This window comes from Giraffa tippelskirchi, chromosome 8, assembly GCF_054371585.1.
Source record: "Giraffa tippelskirchi isolate mGirTip1 chromosome 8, T2T-mGirTip1v1.2.pri, whole genome shotgun sequence".
Lineage (NCBI taxonomy): Eukaryota > Metazoa > Chordata > Mammalia > Artiodactyla > Giraffidae > Giraffa > Giraffa tippelskirchi.
Genome location: NC_137282.1, coordinates 119382750 through 119409176, shown reverse-complemented (window position 1 = coordinate 119409176; position 26427 = coordinate 119382750). Strand labels below are relative to the sequence as shown.

Genomic DNA, 26427 nt, shown 5'->3' with positions numbered 1-26427 from the left:
TTTATGGCCAGTCTCCTGGTAAGATTAAAAAATAATGGTTAGTTAGATTTATTGTGGTAATCATTTCACTGTATAGAGTATCAAACACCTGAAATTAATATAATTCTATATGTCAGTTATATACCTCAATACATTTTTTAAAGATTAAAAGATAACAAGTGGTTTTTTCTGATAATCACCATCACAAAAACTTGCCTGGGTAAAATATTATTACTTTTCTCTATACATGTTTGTACAAGGAAGTACATTTTAAAGAGATTTCCAATAAGGGCATTTGTGCACAGCATAAATGTTCATAAGTCCTTTTACAAATACAATTCTGGTTAAAAACTAATATGCTTAGATTAGACTGCAATTCAAAGATAACGACGTGTTCCTAAGATATACCAGGCCTGCTGGAAACCGGGAGAGTTTGTAAATAATTTAACAGTCTTCAGTAGTATAGGCTGTGGAACATCTGGAATCTTTTTCTTCTTTTTGGATTGCACAATTTCAGATTTGTTTTGCCATCTTTCCTGTTTTTCCCCTAAACTATCCAATAAGGAAAACTGAAAATCTGAAACTGCTCATCCTCCTGACTGCTTTGTTTCCCCCTCTAACTTTCCTGACACCAGATGACAGAATGAAGTTTATTCTCATCATCAAGACACACTGGTCCTATTGAGAAGCCATTCTCAAGACTAACCTCTTACTGATGCCCCACTGCCAGAAGAGTTACTTGGCTTCACTGAAAGCCATCTTGTGCTCTTTCTGGCTACAGCTGCTGCATACGAATGAGGTAGGGACGGTCTTAGAGTCATTTTGTGGTTATTCTTCCATGTTCTCAGAGTCAAGAAATCTTTGAGTCCTTATTAACGTGCTCTATCCACTACCCTTAGGGTCCAAATTGCCATTTTAAAGTATACATCAAATCTTGGAGATTCCTGCCTCATTGGAGGAGAACAAGTGCTGTTCTGATAAGGAGATTCCACATGCAGCAGCTGCACAGGCCTGTCCTCATCTGTCACACCCGAGTCTACTGTGGGAGGTGAGGGGTTGCAGCCATCAGCATCTTCCCCACATGGCCTTCAGGGCAACTGTTCTTCTGGTAAATGTGCTGGAAAGTGGTCCTGTTGGGAGCTGTGCATGTCCACAGTCTTGACTGAGAGTCATTTTCCCTCTTTGTCTTGTCCTAAAACAGCAGAATTTTTGAGTTTTACAGGGACAGTGAACACAGAGATTACTGTATCTTTTCTAGAGTTGCCTGGTGATTTGAATCCTGTGCAATTTAGGTTATGAGATTTTGCATACTGTCATAGCCATTGATAGGGAAAATATTTTTAGAGTGATTCCATTATAAAGTGACATATTTCCAGTTTGCAGCTGAGCAAAGAGTAAGAATGACTAACCAAAAACACAGAGAATATTATTGATGGATTTTGGGTCTTCCAAGGAAAGCGATTCTCAAAGTTGTAACAGACAATCCTAAAACCTCTGTCACATTGTACTGTTTAATCCCATTTTTCAATCACATGAAATCTACTGGGGGAGAAAGAGATTTGTTACATGGTATAATTTGAAAATTCAGACTTCTTTCATTTTGTGGGGCAGCATGTTCATGTAAACCTGTATGTGGGTCAAGAAGCGACATTTAGAACCCTGTATGGAACAACGGACTGATTCGAGATAAAGAAAGGATATGGCAGGACTGTCTGCTGTCACCTTGTTTGTTTAACCTATACGCTGAGCACATCATGAGAAATGTCCAGCTGGATGAGTTACAAGCTGGAATCAAGATAGGGAGGAGAAATAACAGCAACCTCAAATGTGCAGATCAGCTGAGTTCAGTCACTGAGTCTTGTCCAACTCTTTGTGACCCCATGGGCTGTAACACGCCAGGCTTCCCTGTATATCATCAAATTCTGGAGCTTGCTCAAAAACTCATGTCCATAGAACCGAGGATGCCATCCAACTATCTCATCCTCTGTCATTCCCTTCTCATCAGGACCTTTTCCAGTGAGTCAGTTCTTTGCATCAGTGGCCAAAGTATTGGAGCTTCAGCTTCAGCAACTGTCCTTCCAGTGAATATTCAGGACTGATTTCCTTTACAATTAACTGGATTGATCTCCTTGCAGTCCAAGGGATTCTCAAGAGTCCTCTCCAATACTGGTTAAAAAGCATCAATTCTTCAGTGCTCAGCATTCTTTATGGTTCAACTCTCACATCCATACATGACTACCAGGACAACCATAGCTTTGACTTTTGTTGACAAAGTAATGTCTCTGCTTTTGAATATGCTGTCTAGGTTGGTCATAGCTTTTCTTCCAAGGAGCAAGCATCTTTTAGTTTCATGGCTGCAGTCACCATCTGCAGTGATTTTGGAACACAAGAAATAAAGTCTGTCACTGTTTCCATTATTTCTCCATCTATTTGCCATGACGTGATGGGACCAGATGCCATGATCTTAGTTTTTTGACTGTTGAATTTTAAGCCAGCTTTTTCACCCCCCTCTTTCACTTTCATCAAGTGGCTCTTTAGTTCCTCTTTGGTTTCTGCCATGAGGGTGGTGTCATCTGCATATATGAGGTTATTGATATTTCTCCTGACAGTCTTGATTCCAGCTTGTGCTTCATCCAGCCCGACATATTTTGCATGATGTACTCTGCATGTAAGTTAAATAAGCAGGGTGACAATATACAGCCTTGACAAACTCCTTTCCCAATTTTGGCTAGTTCATTGTTCCATGTCTTGTTCTAATTGTTGCTTCTTGACCTGCATACAGATTTCTCAGGAGGCAGGTAAGGTGGTCTGGCATTTCCATCTCTTTAAGAATTTTCCACAGTTTGTTGTGATCCACACATTCAAAGACTTTGATGTAGTTAATAATGCAAAAATAGATGTTTGTCTGGAACTCTCTTGCTTTTTCTATGATCTAATGGATGCTGGCAATTTGATCTCTGGTTCCTCTGCCTTTTCTAAATTCAGCTTGAACATCTGGAAGCTCTCAGTTCACATACTGTTGAAGCCTTGCATGGGGAATTTTGAGCATTATTCTGCTAGCATGTGAGATGAGTGCAACTGTGTGGTAGTTTGAACGTTCTTGACCATTGCCTTTCTTTGGGATTGGAGTGGAAACTGATCTTTTCCAGTCCTGTGGCCACTGCTGAGTTATCCAAATTTTCTGGCATATTGAGTGCAGTACTTAGGCTACATCATCTTTTAGGATTTGAAATAGATCAGCTGGAATTCCATCCTCTCCGCTAGCTTTGTTATAGTGATGTTTCCTAAGGCCCACTTGACTTCACACTCCAGGATGTTTGGCTCTAGGTGAGTGATCACACCATCGTGGTTATCTGGGTCATGAAGATCTTTTTTTGTTGTTGTTTTTTTTAATAAATTTATTTATTTTAGTTGGGGGCTAATTACTTTACAATATTGTAGTGGTTTTTGCCATATATTGACATGAATCAGCCATGGGTTTAATAGTTCTTCTGTGTATTCTTGCCACCTCTTCTTACTATCTTCTGCTTCTGTTAGGTCTATACAGTTTCTGTCCATTATTGTGCTCATCTTTGCATGAAATGTTCCCTTGGTGTCTCCAATTTTCTGAAGAGATCTCTAGTGTTTTCAGTTATATTGTTTTCTTCTATTTCTTTGCATTGTTCACTTAAAAAGGCTTTCTTATCTCTCCTTGCTATTCTTTGTAACTCTATATTCAGATGAGTATACCTTTCCTTTTCTTCTTTGCCTTTAACTTCTCTTCTTTTCTCAACTATTTTTAAGGCCTCCTCAGACAACCATCTTGCCTTTTTGCATTTCTTTTTCTTGGGGATGATCTTGATCACTGGGGATAATGCTTAATCATGTACAATGTCACGAACCTCCATGCATAGTTCTTCAGGCACTGTTTATTACATCTAATCCCTTGAATCTATTTGTCACTTCCACTGTATGCTGCTGCTGCTGCTGCTGCTAAGTCGCTTCAGTCGTGTCCGACTCTGTGCGACCCCATAGATGGTAGACCACCAGCCTCCCCCGTCCCTGGGATTCTCCAGGCAAGAATACTGGAGTGGGTTGCCATTTCCTTCTCCAATGCATGAAAGTGAAGTCGCTCAGTCATGTCCGACTCTTCGCGACCCCACAGACTGCAGCCTACCAGGCTCCTCCATCCATGGGATTTTCCAGGCAAGAGTGCTGGAGTGGGGTGTCAGTGCCTTCTCCATCCACTGTATAATCATAAGGAATTTGGTTTAGGTCATACTTGAATGGTCTAGTGGTATTCCCTACTTTCTTCAATTTAAGTCTGAATTTTCCAATAAGGAGTTCATGGTATGAGGCACAGTCAGCTCCCAATCTCGTTTTTGCTGACTGTGTAGAGCTTCTCAATTTTCAGCTGCAAAGAATGTAATCAATCGGATTTTGTATTGACCATCTGATGTTGTCCGTGTATAGAGTTGTCTCTTGTGTTGTTGGAAGAGTGTGTTTGCTGTGACCAGTCCGTTCTGTTGGCAAAAGTCTGTTAGCCTTTGCCCCGCTTCATTTTTTATTTCAAGGCCAAAGTTGTCTATTACTCCAGATATCTCTTGATTCCTTACTTTTGCATTCCACTCCCCTATTATGAAAAGGATTTCCTTTTTTAGCATTAGTTCTAGAAGGTCCTGTAGGTCTTCTTAGAACTGTTCAACTTCAGCTTCTTTGGCATTAGTGATTGGGGCATAGACTTGGATTACCCTGATACTGAATGGTTTGCCTTGGAATTGAACACAAATCATTCTGTCATTTTTGAAGTTGTACCCAAGTACTGCATTGGACTCTTTTGTTGACCATGATGGCTACTCCATTTTTTCTAAGGGATTCTTGCCCACAATTGTAGATATAATGTTCATCTGAATTAAATTTGCCCCTTCCCGTCCATTTTAGTTCACTGATTTCTAAAATGTCTACGTTCACTCTTGCCATATCCTGTTTGACCACTTCTAATTTATCTTGATTCATGGACCTAATATTTCAAGTTCCTATGAAATATTGCTCTTTACAGCATCAGACTTTACTTCCATCAACAGTCACATCCACAACTGGGTGTTGTTTTTACTTTGGCTCCGTCTCTTCATTCTTTCTGGAGTTATTTCTCCTCTCTTCTGCAGTAGCATATTGGGCACCTACAGACCTGGGGAGTACATCTTTCAGTGTCCTATCTTTTTGCCTTTTCATACGGTTCATGGGGTTCTCAAGGGAAGAATACTGAAGTGGTTTGCCATGCCCTTCTCCTGTGGACCACATTTTGTCAGAACTCTCCACCATGACCTGTCCGTCTTGGGTGGCCTTACATGGCACAGCTCTTAGTTTCCTTGAGTAAGACAAGGCTGTGGTCCATTTGACCAGTTTGATTAGTTTTCTGTTATTGTGGTTTTCATTCTGTCTGCCCTCTGATAGATAAGGATAAGAGGCTTATGGAAACTTCCTGATGGGAGAGACTGAATGTGGGGGGAACTGGGTCTTGTTCTGATGGGTGAGGCCATGCTTAGTAAATTTTTGATGCAGTTTTCTGTTGATGGGCAGAGCTGTGGTCCCTCTCTGTTGTTTGGCCTGAGGCCAGGTAGGGGTAATGAAGATAATTGCGACCTGCTTCAAAATGACTTGTGCATACACTGTTGTATTCAGTGGCCCTGACCCTGTAGCAGGCCACTGTGGACCCACACCTCCACTCAAGACCCCTGGACACTCATAGGCAAATCTGGCTCAGTCTCTTGTGGGGACACTGTTCCTTTCTCCTGGCTCCTGGTGCACACAAGGTTTTGTTTGTATCCTTCAAGAGTCTGTTTCCCCAGTCCGCTGGAAGTTCTGTAATCAAATCCCACTGATTTGTCCCCAAAGTCAGTCCTTTTGCTGGATCTCCTGGTAGGGAATCAGTTGTGGGTCTCAGAACTTTCTTAAGAGTGTGAGGATTTCTTTGGTACAATTGTTCTGCAGTTTTCAGGTGTGCAGATGATACCACTCCAATGGCTGAAAGCAAAGAGGAATTAAGGAGCCTCTTAGTGAGAGTGAAGGAGGCAAGTGAAAGAGCTTGCTTAAGAGTAAATATTAAAAAAAAAAAAGACTAAGATCATGGCATCCACCCCCATTACTGCATGGCAAATAGAAGGGGAAAAGGTAGAAGTGGTGACAAATTTCCTCTTCTTGGGCTCCGAAATCACTGTGGAAGGTGACTGCAGCCTTCGGAAGGTGATTACTTCCTGGCAGGAAAGCAATGACAAACCTAGACAGTGTGTTGAAAAGCAGAGACATTACTCGGCTGACAAAGGTCTGTGTAGTCAAGGTTATGGTCTTTCTAGTGGTCATTATGATTGTGAGAGCTGGACCATAAAGAAGGCAGAACAAGAAAGAATTGTTACCTTTGAACTGTGGTGCTGTAGAAGACTCCTGAAAGTCCCTTGGACAGCAAGATTAAACCAGTAAATCTTAAAGGCGATCAACCCTGAATATTCATTGGAAGAACTGATGCCAAAGTTCAAGCTCCAGTATTTTGGTTATTTGATACAAACAGATGACTCATTGGAAAAGTCCCTTACGCTGGGAAAGATTGAGGGCAGAAGGAGAAGAGGGTGTCAGAGGATGAGATGGCTGGATTACCTCACAGATGCAATGAACATGAACCTGGGCAAACTCTGGGAGGTGGTGAGGGAAGGGAGACCTGTCATGCTGCAGTCACTGGGTTTGCAAAGAGTTGAACATGATTGGGTGACTGAACAATAACAACATGTTCAAATATGGCCTCTAAGTTCATAGAATAATGGGAAGAGAGAGGGACTAGAGCAGGGTTGGCAAACATTTTCTAAAGTGTTAGATAGTTAATATTTTTGGTTTTGTGATCCATATGGTTTTGTTGCAATTACTCAAATCTGGCATTGTAACAGAAAAGCGGCTTTAACTGTAGCTTTGTTTCAATAAAACTTTATTTACAAAAACATATGATGGGCTGGGTTTAGCTGCCAGGTTATAACTTGCTGACTGCTAGAGTAGTCTTGCAGTATATATATTTATGATTTAGACAAAGGAGTAGCATGTATTTCTCCCACTCATTCTGTTGGCAAGAAATTAGTCCCATAGTCTCAGCCTAATTGAAAAAGAACTGAAATGAATTTTACCTGGGTACCCAGGAGAGGAGAAATGGATGTTATGGACCCCAGCAGCGTCTGCTACACTCTTCAACAGCTTAATGTGAACTGGCTCTTTCAGGCAAATCAGAAGCTTGTAATGATTCAATTTTTGGCTGAGATGTTAGATTATTTAAAGTTATATATCTTTTCTATTGTGGTTTTCGTTGGAAAAATCACTACAATGACAAAGCCTCAGAAAAAAGTCATTCTACAACGTGCATTGAACATTTTATTGCTCTTGTGATCTTGGTCCTAATGTTTCATAGAATTGGAGGAAAGTTGCCTGTAATTAAAACAAAGCAGATGAGTGCTGCCTCAATCCACTCTGCTTGGATGTGGAGCAGAGGAGTTTTCAAAGTCTCAGCTTTGATAAGAGACTCAACTTGAGGAGTCTGGCTAGTCCTTATGAGTTGCTTGATTCCGTTTATATGAGGTATCTAAAGAAATCAAATTCAGATAAACGGAGAATTCAAGAGTGATTGGCAGAGGTAGGGGAATTGGGAGGAGGGGATTTGTTATTCAATGATACAATGTTTCAGCGTTACAGTGTTCCAGAGATATGATGTGGAAAATGGTGCCTATAGGTCATGGTACTCTACTGTGCACTTGCAAGTTGTTAAGAATGTAGATCTCAACCTAGATGTCCATCAACAAATGAATGGAGAAAAAACTTGTGGTACATACACACAATGGAATATTGTGCTACATGCTAACACAATGCCGTAGACTGGCTGGAATATAAACAATGGGAGTTTATTTTTCAGTCCTGGAGGCGGAGAAGTCAAAGATTAAGGCACTGGCAGACTTAGTGTTTGATCAGGACTCATTTCCTGGTTCATAGATGACTGTCTCTTCACCATGTCCTCGTAGGGCAGAAGTAGAGAGCAAGATCTCCAGAATCTCTGTTATAAAAGCAATCATACGAGAAAAAGAAACAAGTCATCCAAATTGGAAAGGAAGTAAAACTGTCACTATTTGCAGACAACACGATACTATGTATGGAAAACCCTAAAATCTTCACCAAAAAACTTTAGAACTAATAAATGTGTTCAGTAACATTTCAGGACACAAAATTATATGTGAAATAATAAAAGAAGTCTGTTGCTTTTCTATAAACCAATAGTTAACTATCAAAAAGACAAAGCAAGAAAAAATTCCATTTAAAATCTCATTAAAAAAGTCTAAGATAAACTTAACCAAAGAGGTAAAAGATCTGTACTCTGTGAAATATAAAACCCTGATAAAGGAAATAGAAGAAGAAAGAAAGAAATGGAAAGATATATTATGTTCATGGATTGGGAGAATTAATGTTAAAATGTCCAAACTACTCAAAGCAATCTACAGATTTAATGCAATCCCTATCATTATATCCATGACATTTTTCACAGAACTAGAATGAATAATCCTAAAATTTATTCAAAACCCCCAAAGACCCCAAATTTCTAAAGCAACCTTGGGAAGAAGAATAGAAGTGGAGAAATCACACACCTTGATTTCAGACTATACTGCAAAGCTATCGTAATCAAAACAGGTTGATACTGGCACAAAAACAGACACATAAGTCATTGGAACAGAATAAAGAGCCCAGAAATAAACCCACATACTTATGATCAAGTAATCTATGACAAAGGAGGCAAGAATATACAACAGAGAAAAGACAGTCTGTTCAATAAGTGATTCTGAGAAAACTGGACAGTTGCATGTAAAATAATAAAATTAGAACATTTTCTCAAACCTTATATAAAATAAACTAAAAATGTATGAAAGACCTAAGCATAAGACCAAAAACAATATTCCTAGAAAGGAATATAGGCAGAACATTCTTCAACATAAATGGTAGCAATATTTTTTTGGATCTGTCTCCTAAGGCAAAAGAAACAAAAGCAAAAATAAATAAATAGAACTTGCATGTATTTAATTTATGCAATTTGATGAGTTTGGCATATGCATGCACCATCACCACAATCAAAGTTACAAATATAACCATCACCTCCAAAAGTTTCCATGTGTCTCTTTTTTTTTTCTTTTTCTTTCTTTCTTTTTGTTCTTTCAAAGAACTTTAACATGAAATCTACCCTCTTTAATTTTTATGTGTCTTAGAGGATTTCCATTTTAGTTCTTTTATAAAAAATTTTATTTATTTTCAGTTGAAGAATACTTGGTTTACAATATCGTGTTGATTTCTGCCATACATCAACAGAAATCAGCCATGGATATACATATGTCCCTTCCCTCCTGAAACTCCCTCCCACCTCCCACCCAATCCCACCCCTCTAGGTTGTCACAGAGCACCAGTCTGAGCTCCTTGAGTCACACAGCAAATTCCCACTGACTATCTATTTTACATGTGGTAATGTATATGTTTCTGTGCTACTCTCTCCATTCATCCCATCTTTTCCTCCCCCCAGCCCCCACCCACCATGTCCACAAGTCTGTTCTCTATGTCTGTGTCTCCACTGCTGCCCTGCAAATAGGTTCATCAGTACTGTCCTTCTAGATTCCATATATATGTATTAATATATGATACTTCTGACTTCACTTTGTATAATAGGCTCTAGGATAATCCACCTCATTAGAAGTGACTTGAATGCATTCCTTTTTATAGCTGAGGAATATTTTAATGTGTATATGTACCACAACTTCTTTATCCATTCATCTGATGATGGACATCTTGGTTGAGATCTACACTGTTACCAAATCGTAAGTGCACAGTAGAGTACCATGACCTATAGGCACCATTTTCTACAGCAAATCTCTGGAACTGACACATCTTGCAGAACTGAAACATTGTATCTATTAGGTAACAACCGCCCCCCCGCCCGCATTCTCCCTGGCCTCTGAGGATCACTCTTGAATTCTCTGCTTCTCTGAATTTGACTATTTCAGAAACCTCATATAAATGGAACATGCAGTATTTGTTTTTCTGTGACTGGTTTATTTCATTTAGCATAATGCCTGGGAAGTCCAGACCTCAAAGGAGTCTCCCCAACCAGTGCCAACTGCAGTTAAACTGAATTGCTCAGGAACACTATGAGGCTGTCACCTGGAGAAGCAAATATCTACAACTTATATCTTCTGATAGAATCAAATTTCAGTGACAGAAGGGCCACTATCTCCTGTCAGACAAGGGATATGGTCCTTGACACCAGAGGGACCAGAATATGATATGGTGCAAAGACTCTCTGTGGGTCCAAGGACCACAATTAGCCCTGCAGCCAAGAGGTCTCCTTGCACCTCCAGACACTTGGAGGCAAACTCAAACAAAGAGGCAGAAGAGAAAGCTCTGAGAAGCACTTTTGTCCGAGAGAAACTGAATAATACTAACAGTTCTATTGGGCATGAAAAAATAACCGTATTTTTTCTAGCTAATCAGCTTGAGAGCAAAGCTGATTAATTATAGACAAATTGAGAAATTACATTTTCTCTGCACATCTGAATTGACCTGTGAGTTAAATATTTGCTATCCTTCTACTCTATCTAATGAATTAAAATTAAGCAAAAATCTACAAAGAAACCATGTAATTTTTTTTTATTGCATTTCAGACTCTCAGCTAATTGGAAAATATTTGTGTTATCCAAAATGCATGTATATTTACATCCACCTATCTTGAAAGAATCAAATATAAAAAGCAAAAAGCACTTTTTTCAACATTAAGCAGAGATGTAAATTGGATGTTCTGTAAGTTTTATAATAATACACCTCACATAAACTGGCTTCATATACACATAATGGTTTACCTCCAAAATCCAAATGTGCCTTTAAAATATGTATCCTTATAGGAAAGTTGCTTGTCTTTTTATGCAATTGATAGCATCACAGAAAAAGGCAAGTCACTGCATACTTCTCTGTGGTTAACACTGAATGAAGCCACATGCCACTTTTCACCCTGAAGCTTCCCACGTATTCTACATAGTATTACATTGTGCCTAAGATGGAAATTTATCAGAGAAAAAAATTTGATAAATGTTAGAGAGGGAAAGCGTTCTCAAGTGAGGTGGGTGCAAGGGGAGCAATGTTTGCTTCCGCTTGTTTCTAAGGAAACAGGCTATTCATTCCCTGCTCTCCCGGTTGGGTACCATGGGTCGCATCCCTGTTCCCTCTGCGCATGCACGCCTCTGGCTGAGGCACCCCGCAGCGGCAGGCCTGCCCGGGGAGCAGACACGGCTTCCGCTGTGCATGGCCTTGGGGAGAGGCGCAGCCTGGCGTCCCCTGGCCCGTCAGCGTGCCTCCTCTCCTGTATAGTGTGATTCGATAGAATCCAAATCTTTCACTGCCTGGAGGGGCCAGGCCGCAGGCCCAGAGGCCCTTTTAAGTCAGGATTTTTCCACTTATTTTCATCCAGGGGAGATGCCAGCATTTTTCTGCCTCACAAACACAAACAAATCTGTACAAACACAAAGGCTGGTGAGATACAAAGTCTTGAGGAGAAGGTGGAGCCTGATTCTCTTGTGGGGGAAAACGTTAGCGCTAATGCGTGTGTTCTGTTGGTTGTGTTAATCCGCTGTGTGTTTCAGTTCTCAGGGCTGGATGCAGGTGGCAACGACACAGGAAGTAAACACGGGAGAAGAGTGCAGACAAACACAGCAGGGGAGCTGCAGCTGACACGCTGTGGGTCAAGTGACCCTGATGCAACAGTGTGACTGGCCAGAGTCACTTTCTCTTCATGTGGTTTCAGGGGGACCTTGGGGAGATGATTGCCCAGCACAGATTAGCTCAGCACTGGGTGTCTATGCAGAGATGCTGAGACGTAAGTTCACACAGAGCCCTGGACAAGCACTACAGAGCCTGGTGGTTACAACAGCACAGATGCTGGGACCACGTGCCTGGGTTCAAATCTCGCTTTGTCGTGAACTAATAATGAGAGTGTGGGCACATTTGTAACCTCTGTGTGCCTTCTGAGATGAGATAGGTGGTAACGACTTTGCATCCAGCGAGGGTTTAATGAATGAACACATGTGGAGAGTGTAAAGCAGTGTCTGGCTCACGTGCTATTCAGAGTGTGGCAGCAGCAGCAGCAGCAGCTTATTCAAAATGCAGGTTCTTAGACCCTGTCTCTGATCTCCAGCATCCGAATTACATTTCAACAAAATTCTGATGGACATTAAAGTTTTGAGAAGCATTGCTGTGTAAACAGTGTTGGTATTTCCAGCTGGCGCTAACTAGTTGAAGAGATCAGGGTGAGGGGCCACCCTGTTGATTCGCCTGTCCTTGCCAGGTTCTGAACTCCAGGAAGTCTTTGTCCTCCCTGACAGAGGCGTCTGATTATCCTGGCTGCTTGGTGGCCAGTGGACTGCATTTTGGGAGCTGCTGGCCTGTATCATCCTCAGCCTGCAGGTCAACCTTGAATGTCTCCCTTACATCCATATACTGAAGTTTCTGACTCCACCAACTTATTTAGCCCCAAGTCCCTGTGAGTGCCTCTGTTGGTCAGCTGTACCAGATGTATTAAATGAGATACCACATCCTGAGGACTTTCCAGTTCAGCTGAAAGGTTCTAACCCATTTGCCCTCCTGAACAAAACAAAAGTACTAGGAACATGTTAGGAGAAATAAGAAATTTGGTACTATTTCACACTTCCCTCCTAGGCTTCACATCACACAGAAACATTTATAGTCGGCTCCAAGAGGCAATCTTCTACCAGATTTTATAGCAGAGAAGAGAACTCGGCCTTTAAGGAATGCAAAGGTCAACAAAGCAAAATTCACTCTATTTGTGGTATTGGTGTGACATTTGGACATCCTAGCAGCCAATATTCTTTTCACTTTAGGAAAGGGTTCATTACCATACCTGCTTGCTTTATTTCATATCAAATGGTCTTTAGTAAAGAGAGATGGATGCAGAGACCTTCCGTTGATATTCATGCCAAGCTTATCACAGGTCCATGATGCTTGGCCAATAGCACAATGAGAAAGGATGATACAAGGATACAAGGGCCTTTGGTGTGTGGCAAACCGAAGGGAATGTAATTGTAGGTGAAATGGACAGAAGTTTCAGGGACACACTGGCTCCTGACTCACAGTGGCAGAACAACCCTGTCAAGTGGCAGGAATTCGCAGTAATAAGTTTCATATGCTGTTATGGATCAACCTGGAAAAGAGGAGAGGTTAGTTATTTGCAGACTGTGTAATTAATGGCATTCTTACTGCCACCTATGGTTGTGGGTGACCAAACAATCCTTCCACAACTGAAATGATTTGTGAGTCACATTATAGATGGCGCTAACTAGTTGAAGAGATCAGGGTGAGGGCTGAGCTCAGGGTGAGCTCCTTCATGGATCACAACCTTGTCGTGGCAGAGGGGCTTCTGTAACTTGATGAAGCTATGAGACATGCTCTGCAGGACCATCCAAGACAGATAGTTCATAGTGAAGAGCTCTAGCAAAACGTGGTCCATTGGAGAAGGAAATGGCAACCCACTCCAGTATTCTTGCCTGGAGAACTCCATGGACACTGTGAAAAGGCTTAAAGACATAATGCCAGGAAATGAGCCCCCTAGGTTGGAAGATGTCCAATATGCTACTGGGTAAAAGCAGAAGAGAATTACTAATAGGTCCAATAAGAAGAAAGTGGCTCAGCCAAGACAGGAACAACACTCAGCTATGGATGTGACTGGTGGTGAAAGTAAAGTCTGATGCTGTAAAGAAAAATATTGCTAGGAACCTGGAATGTTAGGTTCATGAATGAAAGTAAATTGGATGTGGTCAAGCAGGAGATGGCAAAGGCAAACATTGACATGGTAGGAGTAAGTGAACTAAACTGGATGTGAATCAGTTCAGTTCAGTTCAGCTGCTCAGTCGTGTCTGATTCTTTGCGACCCCATGGACCACAGCATGCCAGGCTTCCTTGTCCATCACCAACTCTTGTAGTTTACTCAAACTCATGTCCATTGAGTCGGTGATGCCATCCAGCCATCTCATCCTCTGTTGTCTCCTTCTCCTCCCACCTTCAATCTTTCACAGAATCAGGGTCTTTTCAAATGAGTCAGTTCTTCATATCAAATGGCCAAAGTACTGGAGTTTAAGCTTCAGCATCAGTCCTTCCAATTAATATTCAGGACTGATTGCCTTTAGGATGGACTAGTTGGATCTCCTTGCAGTCCAAGGGACTCTCAAGAGTCTTCTCCAACACCACAGTTCAAAAGCATCAATTCTTCGGTGCTCAGCTTTCTTTATGGTCCAACTCTCACATCCAACATGACTACTGGAAAAAACCATATCTCTGACTAGATGGACCTTTGTTGGCAAAGTAATGTCTCTGCTTTTTAATATGCTGTCTAGGTTGATCACAACTTTTCTTACAAGGAGCAAGGGTTTTTACTTTCATGGCTGCAGTCACCATCTGCAGTGACTCTGGAGCCCCCCAAAATAAAGTCTGTCACTGTTTCCATTATTTCCCCATCTATTTGCCAGGAAGTGATCAGACCAGATGCCATGATCTTAGTTTTCTAAATGTTGAGTTTTAAGCCAACTTTTTCACTCTCCTCTTTCACCTTCATCAAGAGGCTCTTTAGTTCTTCTTCACTTTCTGCCATAAGGGTGGAGTCATCTGCATATCTGAAGTTATTGACATTTCTCCAAGCAATCTTGATTCCAGCTTGTGCTTCATCCAGCCTGGCATTTTTTGCATGATGTACTCTGAATATAAGTTAAATAAGCAGAGTGACAATATACAGCCTTGACGTACTCCTTTCCCAATTTGCAACCAGTCTGTTGTTCCATCTCCATTTCTAACTGTTGCTTCCTGACCTGCATACCGGTTTCTCAGGAGGCAGGTCAGGTGGTCTGGTATTCCCATCTCTTGAAGAATTTTCCATAGTTTGTTGTGATCCAGACAGTCAAAGGCTTTGGCTTAGTCAATAAAGCAGAAGTAGATGGTTTTCTGGTACTCTTGTACTTTTTCGATGATCCAACAGATGTTGGCAATTTGATCTCTGGATCCTCTGCCTTTTCTAAATCCAGCTTGAACAACTGGAACTTCACAGTTCATGTATTATTGAAACTTGGTTTGGAGAAATTTGAGCATTACTTTGCTAGCATGTGAGATGAGTGCAATTGTGCAGTAGTTTGAACATTCTTTGGCACTGCCTTTCTTAGGGATTGGAATGAAAACTGACCTTTTCCAGTCCTGTGGCCACTGCTGAGATTTCCAAATTTGCTGGCATATTGAGTGCAGCACTTTCACAGCATCATCTTAGGATTTGTAAAAGCTCAACTGGGATTCCATAATTTCCATTAGCTTTGTTCGTAGTGATGCTTCCTAAGACCCACTCGACCTTCCATTCCAGGATGTCTGGCTCTGGGAGAGTGATCACACCATCGTAGTTATCTGGGTCTTGAAGATCTTTTTTATATAGGTCTTCTGGTATTCTTGCCACCTCTTTTTAATATCTTCTGTTTCTGTTAGGTCCATACCATTTCTGTCCTTTATTGTGCTCATCTTTGCATGGACTATTCTCTTGGTATCTCTAATTTTCTTGAAGAGATCTCTAGTCTTTCCCATTCTACAGTTTTCCTCTGTTTCTTTATATTGATCACTGAGGAAGAGTTTCTTTTCCTCTCCTTGTTATTCTTTGGAACTCTGCATTCAAATGGGTGTATCTTTCTTTTTCTCCTTTGCCTTTAGCTTCTCTTCTTTTCTCAGTTATTTGTAAGGCCTCCTCAAACAACCATTTTGCCTTTTTGCATTTATTTTTCTTGGGGATGGTCTCACTGCCTCCTGTACAATGTCATGAACCTCCATTCATAGTTCTTCAGGCACTCTGTCTATCAGATCTAATTGCTTAAATCTATTTGTCACTTCCACTTTATAATTGTAAGGGATTTGATATAGGTCATACCTGAATGGTCTAGTGGTTTTCCCTACTTTCTACAATTTAAATCTGAATTTAAGTCTGGATGTGAATGGGAAAATTTAATTCAGATGACTGTTATATCTACTATTGTGGGCAAGAATCCCCTAGAAGAAATAGAGTAGCCCTCATAGTCAACAAAAGAATTTGAAATGCAGTACTTGGGTGTACCTCAAAAACTACAGTATAATCTTGGTTCATTTCCAAGGCAAACCATTCAATATCACAGTAATCCAAGTCTATGCCTCAAACACAGATGGTGAAGAAGCTGAAGTTGACTGGTTCTATGAAGATTTATAATGCCTTCTAGAACTAACACCAAGATAAGATGTTCTTTTCAGCATAGGAGATTGAAATCCAAAAGCAGGAAATCAAGATACACCTGGAGTAAAAGACAAGTTTGGCCTTGGAATACAAAATGAAGCAGGGCAAAGGCTAACAGAGTTTTGTTGAGAGAACATGCTGGTCATAGCTAACACCTTTTCCCAAAAACCCAAGAGACCAATCTACACAGGGACATCTCCAGATGATCAATACTGAAATCAGATTGGTTATGTTCTTTGTATACAAAGATAGAGAAGCTCTATAGAGTCAGTAAAAACAAGACCTGGAGCTGGCTGTGTCTCAGATCATGAGCTGCTTATTGAAAAATTCAGGCTTAAATTGAAGAAGGTAGGGAAAACTACTACACCATTCAGGTATAATTTAAATGGAATCCCTTATGATTATGAAGTGAAGGTAATGAATAGATTCAAGGGATTAAATCTGATAGATGTAGTGCCTGAAAGACTATGGATGGAAGTTCATAACACTGTATAGGAGGTGGTGACCAAAACCATCCCCAAGAAAAAGAAATGCAATAAGGAAAGGCATTTATCTGAGGAGACTTTACAAATAGCTGAGGAAAGAAGGAAAGAAACAGGCAAGAGAGAAAGGGAAAGATATACCCAAGTAAATGCAGAGTCCCAGAGAATAGCAAGGACAGATAAGAAGATCTTCTTCAATGAGCAGTGCAAAAAAATAGAGGGAAAAATAGAATAGAGAAGACTAGATATCTCTTCAAGAAAACTGGAGATATCAAGGGAACATTTCATGCAAGGATGGGCACCATCAATGACAGAAATGGTAAGGACCTAACAGAAGCAGTAGAGATTAAGAAGAGGTGACAAGAATACACAGAAGAGGTATACCAAAAAGATCTTAATGACGTGGATAACCATAGTGGTGTATTTGCTCACCTAGAACCAGGCATCCTAAAGTGTGAAGTCAATGGGCCTCAGGAAGTATTACTATGAACAAAGCTAGTGGTGACAGAATTCCAGTTGAGCTATTTAAAGTCGTAAAACATGATGTTGTTAAAGGGCTGCACTCAATATGTCAGCTGATTTGGAAAACTCAGCAGTGGCCACAGGACTGGAAAAGGTCGGTTTTCATTCTAATCCCAAAGAAAGGCAATGCCAAAGAATGTTCAAACCACCGCACAAATGTGCTCTTTTCATATGCTAGCATGTTTATGCTCAAAATCCTTCAAGCTAGGCCTCAACAATATGTAAACCAAGAACTCCTAGATGCACAAACTGGGTTTCAAAGAGGCAGAGGAACCAGAGATCAAATTGCCAACATTTCTAGGATCATAAAGAAAGCAAGGGAGTTCCAGTAAAACATCTACTTCTGCTTCATTGACTATGCTAACGCCTTTGACTTTGGGGATCACAACAAACCCTGGAAAATTCTTAAAGAGATTATTGTACCAGACCACCTTGTCTATCTCCTGAGAAACCTGTGTGTGGGTCTGGAAGCAACAGTTAGAGCTAGACATGGAAGAACGGACTGGTTCAAAATTGGGAAAGGAGCACGTCAAAGTTGTATATTGTCACCCTGCTTATTTAACTTATATGGAGAGTACATCGTGTGAAATCCCAGGGTGGATAATCACAAGCTGGAATCAAGATTTCCAAGAGAAATACATTAAGAACCTCAGGTATGCAGGTAATACTTTCTGCTCTAATGGCAGAAAGTGAAGAGGAACTAAAGAGCATCTTGATGAGGGTGAAGGAGGGGAGTGAAAAACTGACTTAAAACGCAATATTAAAAGAACTAAGATCATGGCATCTGGTCCCCTCACTTCATGACAAATAGAAGGGGAAAAGGTAGAAGCACTGACTGATTTTATTTTCTTGGACCTCAAAATCACTGTGGATGGTGACTGCAGCCATGAAACTAAAAAATGCTTGCTCCTTGGGAGAAAAGCTATGACCAACCTAGACAGAGTATTAAAAAGCAGAGACATCACTTTGCTAAAAAAGCTAGAGTCATAGCTATGGTTTTTCCAGTAGTCATGTACAAATGTGAGAGTTGGACCATAAAGAAAGCTGACCACCAAAGAACTGATGCTCTCTAATTGTAGTCCTTGGAGAAGACTCTTTAGAGTTCCTTGGACAGCAAGGAGATCAAACCAGTCAATCGTAAAGGAAATCAACCCTGGATATATACTTCAAAGACTGATGCTGAAGTCAAAGCTCTAATACTTTAGCACCTGATGCAAAGACCTGACTTACTGGAAAAGACTTTGATGCTGGGAAATAGGGCAGGAGGAAAAGGGATGGTAGAAAATGAGATCATCCGATAGCATCATCAACTCAATGGACAAGGATTTGAGCAAACTCTGGGATATAGTGAAGGACAGAAGAGTCTGGCATGCTGCCGTCCATAGGGTTGCAAAGAGTTGGACATGACTTAGTGACTGAACAACTAAGGCAGCCACCAAGGTATAGAAAGTAATGACCTCAGCATCACATGTTAAAAATGCATATATGTATATTAGATGGAAATAAAGTTTATTAGGGAGTAAGTTGAAGGTTCCAAACAAGTAACTGAGGAAACGTTTCTTTTGTCTAGTCTAGAGGGGTCCAGACAACTTTGAGAGGATGCGGTTGGAGCTGGGTTGGACTTCAGAAGATCAATTGATATTTGTTATGTGTTGTACTCACAGTCTTAAAAAAGATGGCTGATTGTTGGGGGGCCATTAAATAACCATTTTTTTGTCATCCAAAAACTCAAATATATGAAGAGAAATACAGGAGTCAGAACCTTTGGGAGAACATCAACTTAACTACCAATGGAGGCTACATTGGAGGACATGGGAGGTGTGAACTGTATGCACTCTAATGCTTTGCTGCAGATGTAGGCAGAATTAGCTGCCATTTGCTGGGAAGAGCTGGATAACCACAGGACATATCACAAAGAGACATGGTCCTGCCACATGGGAGAGAGCAGACAAGGTGCATCTTCTTTGTATCCAGGCAGCCAGGAAGGAGAACCCAGAGGTGCCATACCTCTTGGCTTAGCACTTTCTCCAGGGTTCCCAAGTCAGAAAAGCATATCTCCTCTCTTGGAAATATACCCTCTCCCCCATCCACTTGCCTGATATCATTTCCCAGAGTTTATTTTATTTTTTAATGGGCTCTGTAAGTGGGTTTCCATGCTACCAACCAAATGAACAACAACATCATTTATCTTTCTTTAAATTTGTACATTTTTATGATGTCCAGTGTGTATATATATTTAATGTACTTATAGTGGTTTTATTTTTTAATTTTTTATATTTGATATGATATTAATAAAGCGTTAAGAAAAGATTGTATTACTTGAAAATGAGCCCTCTTTCCATGACCAACAGATATATTCCATATCACATGGATTGTGCTTATTGTTTGAGGGTCTTGATGCAGTTGGTTGCTGGTGAGCTTCTTTTCATCCATCTGACTGAGAACTACTAAAGAGACTCTGGATGATAAGATGAGAAAAGACTTAGAAAACAAACAAACAAAAAACTGAAAGTGTTTGGGCTATCATGAAGAAAGCATATGGAGATTTACTTTGACTGGTCTCAGTGGCTTGCATTTAAGAATAAAAATTAATTGCATCTAAGAATAAAATTGCATTTAAGAGTAAAAATTTTAAAAAGTCATGTGGAGATATTTTACACACATAAGGGAAAATTTTCCAGCAATGTGAACCACTTAAATATTGAAGCCAGTTTTCTCAGGAGACTGTGAATTTCTTATCTCTAGAAAGGTACAAATGAAATGACAGGAATTTTTTAAAAGTTATTTTAAGCAGCATACGACTGGTAGCCTAGATCAATCAGTTCAGTCACTCAGTCATGTCCGACTCTTTGTGATGGCATGGACTGCAGCACTCCAGGTTTCCCTGTCCATCACCACTCCAGGAGCTTGCTCACATTCATGCCCATCGAATTGGTGATGCCACCCAACCATCTTATCCCCTGTCATCACCCTTCTCCTCCCGCCTTCAATCTTTCCCAGCATCAGAATATTTTCCAGTGAGTCAGTTTTTTGCATAAAGTGGCCAAAGTATTGGGGTTTCAGCTTCAGCATCAGTCCTTCCAATGAATATTAAGGACTGATTCCGTCTAGGATGGACTGGTTGGATCTCCTTGCAGTCCAAGGGACTCTCAAAAATCTCCAACACCACAGGTCAAAAGCCTCAATTTTTTGGTGCTCAGCTTTATTTATGGTCCAACTCTCATCCATGCATGACTACTGGAAAAACCATAGCTTTGGCTAGATGGACTTTTGTTGGCAAAGTAATGTCTCTGCTTTTTAATATGCTGTCAAGGTTGGTCATAGCTTTTCTTACAAGGAGCAAGGGCCTTTTACTTTCATGGCTACAGTCACCATCTGTGGTGACTTTGGAGCACAAGAAAATAAAGTGTGTCGCTGTTTTCATTGTTTCCCCATCTATTTGCCATAAAGTGATGGGACTGGATGCCATGATCTTAGTTTTTTGAATGTTGAATTTTAAGCCAACTTTTCCACACTCCTCTTTACTTTTCTTCAAGAGGCTCTTCTTGTATCATGCGTTGAAACTGGACTGGTGATTCGTTTCACATATGATAATTTACATGCTTCAATGCTATTCTCCCATATCATCCCGCCCTCACCCTCTCCCATAGAGTCCATAATAATGTTCTATTTATCTGTGTCTCTTTTGATGTCTTACATACAGGGTTATCTTTACCGATTGACTAAATACCATATATATGTGTTAGTATACTGTATTGGTATTTTTCTTTTTGGCTTACTTCACTCTGTATAATAGGCTCCAGTTTCATCCACCTCATTAGAACTGATTCTAATGTATTCTTTTTAATGGCTGAGTAATATTCCATTGTGTATATATACCACGATTCATGCCAATGTATGGCAAAACAAATACAATATTGTAAAGTTAAAAAATAGAAAATAAACTTATTAAAAAAAAAAGAGGCTCTTCTTCACTTTCTGCCATAAAGGTGGTGTCATCTGTGTATCTGAGGTTATTGATATTTCTCCTGGGAATCTTGATTCCAGCTTGTACTTCATCCAGCCTGCTATTTTGCATGATGTACTCTGCATATAAGTTAAATAAGCAGAGTGCCAATATACAGCCTTGAAGTACTCCTTTCCCAACTTGGAACCAGTCTGTTGTTCCATGTCCATTTGGCTAGATCAGAAGCTCCTAAAAGCCTGTGTTAAAACTAGTGGCTCAGTGGATGTTTCAGATTAACCCAGAGAGTGTGTAAAATATAAAGATTTCTGGGGAGAAATTCTTATCCAATGAACTTTGGGAGATCCCCATAATTGCGGTCAGAACTTCCCAGTGTTTGTTATGAGGTATGCCATGAATGGGCTTGTGTTAGTGCAAACAGCCCCTTGGCCCAAGAGCTTGGTTCTGCTGTAAATCCCAACCTTTAACACTAGCTTCTATTTATTTTCCAAGACCTTGGTTTTACCTTGCCTAGTATATTGATTTTTTCTGTGAGAAGTAGGAAAAAAGAATAAGCGGTTAGTGGATGACTAATCTTTTCTGCTCCCAGCTTCCTCTTTAGCCATTCTGCAGGCAGCTTTTGTGGGCCAGAAAACATTTAATGGAAGATCACAAGGATCAGCGAGTCTGCATGCAGTGGCAAATGATGAAGAATCAGCATGCAGGCTTGCTGATCCTTGTGATCTTTCTTTAGATGTTATATTGCCCGCATAGGCTGCTTGCAGTCTTTCCTTTCTTTCAGCACTTATCTATTTTTTTAATTAGTTTATTTTCTATTTTTTAATTTTACAGTATTGTATTTGTTTTGCCATACATTGACATGAATCCACCATGGGTCTCTTGAGTACTGGCTTTTAAGTGTCAAGCAGTTGAACTTGAGTTCAGTAATGTGAGGGGTCCCAGGACCACCTTCATGCTCATGATCACTAGGACTCACAGGGTTCAGGAAAGCTGTGACACTATGGTTACAGCTTATTGTGATAGGACACAGATTGACACCAGCAAATGAAAAAGTCATGCAAGGAAAAGCCCAGAAGAAGCCAGGTGTCAGCATTCTCTCTGCAGAGTTAGATGGGGATGCACTCTCAACAGTGATGAGTGACAACATTTGCAAAGTACTGCCAGTCAGGTCAGGTCCCCCAGGACTTGGTGTCCAGGGTTTTGATTGGGTGTCAGTCAGGCATTCAGCACCTGAGTCACTGACCTTAGCATTTAGTCTCTGCCTCATAGACAGCAAACTGATACACTATGGCCCAAAGCCACACTCTTATCAGACAGAAAATTTCATGGGCTCAGAGACATTTTTTTGTCCTTGAGCCTAAACTTTAATAATATAATGTCTGGCCATATAGTGAAGCATACATTCAGTAAAAAAAAAAAAAAAAACACTTTTAGAACACATTAGAAATTAGAACTCACATTCTCCTCAATATAAGCATTCACTCCTGTGAAGTTTGCTATCACTAATCAGACTTCAGATTGAACCTTCCTCTGGTCAGCTCCAACATTGGCCCCCACCCCACCTTCATGGGATTTAATAAAGGGGCTTTTTGATGTTCTGGCAGTTGGAGGTCACCCCAGCAACTTCTTAACTCTGCTTCTACTGTAATGTCGTTCTAAAATACCACTCAAGAACAAGTCAAGGGCTAGTCCTTTCTTTGGAAAGCCCAGTGTTTGAGCAACCCAGGTTGTGGAGATGACCGTTCACTGCACAGGGATAATGGTGTGACTTGAGGTACCCAACTGACCCCTTCAGTACTCCAGAGACCAGTGCCCCCATGCCAGGTGGTATCACCATGAACAGATCCCTTTCCTGATGCAAGTGTTGTAGGAAAAGTTGAGAAGCACTGATTTGTAAATACTTCCCAGGTGATTCTGATAAGCTGCAAGGCTTGGAATCTTTGAGATTACATGATTGTCAAGGATTTCAAACTATGGTTTCTCTGATTCTTGGAGTTAAAATTCCTGGACATGCTTGCTAAATGTCTTTTTCTTTCTCTGTATACTTATTTGATTAAGTTTAGTTTCTGGCTAAAGATATTGCACTTTGGAGAAGTATCTCCAGATAGAAAATGAGGGTGAGAAATAGGTATGAGAATATAGTACCTCAGCTCTGTCTCCGGAAGAGGAGGTGACAGGAAGCCATTGAGGTACTTAACGTTGAGAGGAAGTAGGGTAGGATTGGCTCTCTGATCAGTTTCTACAAAGAGCTCAGGACAAAAGACTGTTGTCATTGAAATGTGATATAATGAAGAGATGTATGACAAATTATTGAAAAGAAGAATTTAGAATTTTGTTGCAACTCCAGACTATTACATGTCTCTTGGTCCCACTTACCTTATTAACTAAGTGAGATTAAATGAAACTATCTTTGCATGATTATAGTATTAAACACATAGATTGTTTTTGAGAAATTTGAAAATATAAGTGCTAATTATTAGATTAAAATTTCGCTTCCCTAAAGTGAGTTTAAAGCAGATGATCTGCCCACAAAGTTTAAATATACTCTAGAAATTAATTAATTTTCACTTTGGTCCTGGCTTCCTTCTTTGTAATTTGTTACTAGCACTTTATTGTGTTGTCTTGTGGCTTCTAAGGCATTTTCCTGTGTTTCTCTTTTTTGTCTAATATTTTTCTTATTTTTGTGTCTGGAACCTGTACTTTTGCCTACCCTTAAATATTAGTTGTGCCCCAACTTTATTTATAAGGTTATATTTTTAATGCCTACTTTTCCTTTTAGGCTCAGTCTTTCAGAGCTACAATCAAATAACACAAAGTCATTGAGTATTTACTACATGCCAGACAGTGTGCAAGGAACTGGGGCTGAGGCAAGAGAAGCAAAGGTCTCAGCTTCTCACATATCTGACCATCACTTATATTCAGTTCCTCTCCTCTGCAGTCCCAGCCCTAAATCATACTAAAACAGAGCAGAACCCTGAGTACCCAGCACAAGCACAAAGGCCCTTCCATGTCCCCTCCCTCTAGTTTGTAGAAAAGCTGGTTTTTTAGGCCTCCCTGAGTCACAAAAGAGTGGATTCAAGTGATTAAGGATTAGGACAATAGAGTCAGAGTTTCAGTAACTGGTATACATTATTGAATTGTTTTACAGATAGTGTAAGCCACCAGGGGAAAAAAGCTAACTATATGATGACCAGACTGCAGCTATGACATGAGCTACTCCATCTATGGCTAGCACAGTTCTAAGCACTGGCCTCAGGAGAATGGGATCAACATTATTGCTCATAATAATCTGCATCTTTGTGAGCATCAAAGTAATTGTAGCTTGCTTTGCCCATATATGTAAGCAGGCAACTGAAATTGTCAGCAAAGAGATGCTACAGACCCATGTCAACATCTTCTTCTTGAGAATACAACACTATGTTAGCATGAAGAAGCTACTGGAGATGGACCTCTGCCCCTAGTCCCATAGAAACGGAATAATGTCTTGACAAGTGAGGATTTGTAAGCAGCTCTTTTTTCCTTTGCCCATTGGTTTATTTCTGTTCCCCTTTAACTATTATCATAAACATGAGATCAGTAGGTAATGTTTAACCTAACTCCTGACTTATGCTCTACTAAATGTACACAGTACCTTGTCTAACCTGTTGATTCTTTACTTATATTAAAAGTGGAATTAAGTAGTTAAAGAATGACTAGGTATCTACCCAGAGCAGCTCCCTCAGCAATCTTGTGGGCAGACCATGAGGACAAGACAACATCTGAAGAAAGATCATGAGGAGTCAGCCAGTCTTGCACAATGTAAAATGATGCAGGGCTTGGCCTCCTGCCTCAGTGATTCACTGAGATTCTTCCCCTCTTTCCCTTTGAAAACTGTCATGGCCTAGCAGATTCATCTGAGCTGGTTTTAGGGACAGGAGTCCACCTTCTCCCAAGATGGTCAGGTTTTCTGATTAAAGCAACTTTCCTTTCTACCAACATTTGCCTCTCAAGCATTGGCTTTTGAGTGGCAAGCAGCTGAACCTGAGTTCAGTAACAATACACTGAGCACCTCTGTGTGGAGGTCCTGTGGGCATTGCATACTCACTGTGGAAAGTTGTTACCAAGCTCATTATCTTTCACTGTAAACCTACACTTCTGGGTTCCCTTCTCTATTAAACAGCATTATTCCAGCTTCTATGTTAGTAAGCCTGTCATCTTCTCTATATCCACTCAGCTGTCAGTCCTTGATTGCTCTGCCTCGGATGTGTCCCTCATCTCTCTTTCTCCTACAGCTCTGATTTGCACAGATGGGCCAGTGTCTTCACTGTGTGCATGTCAGGTTATCACAAGGCTCCAGAGCTTCCTTCCTGCCCCTTGTTTCCTGCTTACTTTCAGTGCAGCCCATGATCATTCCCACTGTGTCGTTCTGACTGCTCTCCCCATCTCCTGCCATCTTCACTCATTCAATCATATTCTGGTGGCCTCAGACTATACAGGACTGCTCCCCGCCGCCCCCCCACCCCGTGTCTGCCATATCTGGCTGCCTCTGTTGAAAAGCCTTCATCTGTAAAGATGTCTCCACTCCTCCCAGTTATTTGTCCATATTTCTCTTACGACATGTTTCATGTAGTATTTTCTATTCCCAGAAACTTGTTCAGTGTCTGGTATAGAGGATGATTTTTTTTTTTTTTTTTTTGGTGACTACTGAATAAGCAAAATGAATTTTTTTTTTTTGCATTTTTATATCTAAGGCTCTATCTCTGTGACCCTTAACACCTATTTTCACTTTAGCAATTTAGACTGGATCATTGAATAATTGATACATTTAATCGATGGAAATGCAATGTGAAATGTAAGCATTAACTTGCTGGGTTCACATTTAGCTGGGAATTACATCTTAGGACCAACAGAGAATTAATTTTTTAAAATATCTTTAGGCTTTTCTTATAATGTATTCTGATAAATGAGTTGCACCTGAAAAATTAAGATAATCCAGTTTGCCTCACGTATTTTCAGCAAAGGGGCTGAAGAAATTGAAAGCATTTTGAGGTTTTGCAAAGCGTATTTGCCTTATAGTCCATGTCTACATTTTTTTTAAATATTGTGCTTTACAATCTAATGAAGTAAATAGTGAATAGTGATAGGGTTTAATTCTTTCACTGGTTATTGGG

At 40.4% G+C, this 26427-nt stretch overlaps 1 long non-coding RNA gene across 1 annotated transcript in view; it reads left to right on the top strand.

Annotated features, from left to right (window-relative positions):
- The window catches only part of LOC145517395 (uncharacterized), a 227125-nt gene extending 214869 nt beyond the window's left edge, over positions 1 to 12256 (top strand). The window contains exon 5 of the long non-coding RNA XR_014062010.1: positions 11652 to 12256. This is a non-coding gene — a long non-coding RNA (uncharacterized LOC145517395). The remainder of the gene's footprint in view (positions 1 to 11651) is intronic.
- The last annotated feature ends 14171 nt before the right edge of the window (positions 12257 to 26427 follow it).